This window comes from Quercus lobata, chromosome 6 (assembly GCF_001633185.2).
Source record: "Quercus lobata isolate SW786 chromosome 6, ValleyOak3.0 Primary Assembly, whole genome shotgun sequence".
Classification (NCBI taxonomy): domain Eukaryota; kingdom Viridiplantae; phylum Streptophyta; class Magnoliopsida; order Fagales; family Fagaceae; genus Quercus; species Quercus lobata.
Genome location: NC_044909.1, coordinates 43437307 through 43439829, shown reverse-complemented (window position 1 = coordinate 43439829; position 2523 = coordinate 43437307). Strand labels below are relative to the sequence as shown.

Sequence of the window (2523 nt, the reverse complement as noted above, 5' to 3'; positions counted from 1 at the left end):
TACCTGTAGTCATTGAGTAGAGAAGAAAATGAATTAATGGAGGCTTTGGTAGAGTGCAACAGATCAACTACAGTTTTTGCATCATCCAACTCAACAAGGATATGGGAGATGTCGAGTTGGGATGCAAGCCGCAAACCATCCATAAGCGCCCAAAGTTCAGCAGTCACGCTAGAAGCAATCCCGATATGTCTCATGTACCCTTTAATCCACTTCCCCTGATGATCTCTAATCAAACCACCCCCACCCTCAATTGACCATAATTGAGATTCCTTGACCTTTATTACATTTTTTTTTTTCTTTTTCTTTTGCTGAATAAATTTGCTCATCAGTCAAGGACCATCTGCATGTCCAACACTCCAACTTCGCCCAACATTTTTTACTTTACTTTTACTTTGCAAAGCTATAATGGTTGGCCTATAAAGACGATGATATTTGCCAGCAACTTCCAATAACCTTTGGCAAAGTTCACTGGGTTTTGAGAGCATCACCATATGCCCAGCTTCCCTAATTAAAATCACTTCTTTTGGGGGGCTGTCCTCGATTATCAAGCATTGGAAATCCTCTTTCATCACTTCATCTTCTTCGCAAACTATAAAAACCCGATCAGTTGACCCATACTTCTCTTCTGTTAACATACCCTCCTTAGAAAAGTCTTCCATGAACAATCCATTTGGCCTTATCAACACTTTAGCCAATTCCAAATCCTGTATGCAAGTCAAAACCATATAAATAGTACGAATAATTTAGGGTGTGTTTGAATTGGGTGAAAATTGTTTCCGGAAATCATTTTCCGTAAAACCGGAGTGTTTGGCTGTCACGGAAAATAGCATTTTCCGAAAAATGACTTCCAGTTGACCACTATTTTCACCTTTGACCCGAAAATCATTTACTCCCCTCATTTTCACTTCAAATTACTTCCGAGAGAGAGAGAGAGAGAGAGAGAGAGAGAGAGAGAGAGAGAGAGAGAGAGAGAGAGAGAGAAGAGAGAAGAGAGAGCCCAGATCAGAGAGAGAGAGGGACGATCGCGCCTCGCTGCGCCGACGAGTGGCGTGATCGACGATCGCGCCGCTCGTCCGACGATCGCACCGCGCTGATGAGCGGCGCGGTGCATGATCGCGATTGTCGATCGAGCGGCGTGATCGTCCGACAAGCGCGCTCGTCGATCGACGAGCGGCACGATCGCGATCGTCGATCGCGCCGCTCGTCGGACGAACGTTTTGCCGGATTTGATGCATTTTCTGGTAAAACGTTTAAATGAACCAAACACCAAAATTAATTTTCCGTAAAATGAATTTTGTGACAGCCAAACACATGAAAACGTTTTCCTTTCCGGAAATGGTTTTACGTGAACCAAACACAGCCTTAGTACAATTTTGTCTGATTTCAAATACTTCTCTCTCTCTCTCTCTCTCTCTCTCTCTCTCTCTAACATGTTTGTACTTCATTTAAGTGTCATTTTAGTCCTTTTCACTTTATTCATTTTCAATGTAATCTTTTCATCCAATTCACACAATCAAGTTCACCAAAACAACTTCGTTTGGAAAGTAAAAAAACACTCTAAAATGAAACTTAAAATAGCTGAATTTTAAACTTCAGAGGATGTAATGTAGCCTATAATTTTTTCATCAAGTATTAAGCACTTGAGAAAAGTATGAATTTGCTTGTAAAGCTTACCTCTGATCGACAGTGTGCGTACACCTTGGTTCTCATATATATAATCCGGACCAAATAATACCGAATCTAAAGATAATTGGCAATCCATTGTGGATTCTTTTGGGGTCCTTTTGAAATACTGGCTTGTGGTACCCAACACCAAAGCAAAAGATAATGAAGTGAGTAAGCAAAATAGCAGTTCTATAAGGCAGTCAAATGAAATATTAGGAATTGGGAAAGAAACTTTTTACTTCTTGGATGAGAGTTAGTGGTGGAGATTTGAAGTCTGGCATATAGGCTGTGACAAAAACTCCTAGTGAAACTTTTTCTGGGAAGCTTTCCATGGCTAGAGAGATACAAAGGCCGGCATAGCTATGACCAACCAAAATCACAGACTCACCTTGAGGGAGAGAGGCCATGAACTCCATCAACGGGTGCACGTAGTCCCAAATAGAAGTGATCTCATTTAGCTGTTTGGGGTTGATCCCACAAGCACCAAGGTCCAAAGCGGTGACGCGGTGACCAGCTTGTTTGAGCAGAGCGATAAGCCTGTACCAGCACCAAGACCCATGGCAAACTCCATGAACTAAAACAAAGTGCTTCACATCTTCTCCCATTGTCGTTTTCCTAGGTTTTTTTTTCCTTAGTTGGGGCTGACTTTTTTTCTGGGTTTATATATATGGATTTGAAGCCATATGGGAAATAAAATATAATAGAATATAAGGCCTAAAAAACATGTGATGGTATTCATAAATTTATAAAAAAAAAAAAAAAAAAAAAAAAAAAAAAAAAAAAAAAAAAAAAAAAAAAACTTAGAATTTGGTCGGTTCAAGTAAGTTTTTGAATTTTTCCTAAATATTTCAAACACCA

The 2523-nt window shown here is 40.0% G+C and overlaps 1 pseudogene; it reads right to left on the bottom strand.

The window, feature by feature from the left end:
• Window positions 1–329: 329 nt before the first annotated feature.
• LOC115950328 lies at window positions 330–2289 on the bottom strand (annotated as a pseudogene).
• Between the last annotated feature and the right edge of the window lie 234 nt (window positions 2290–2523).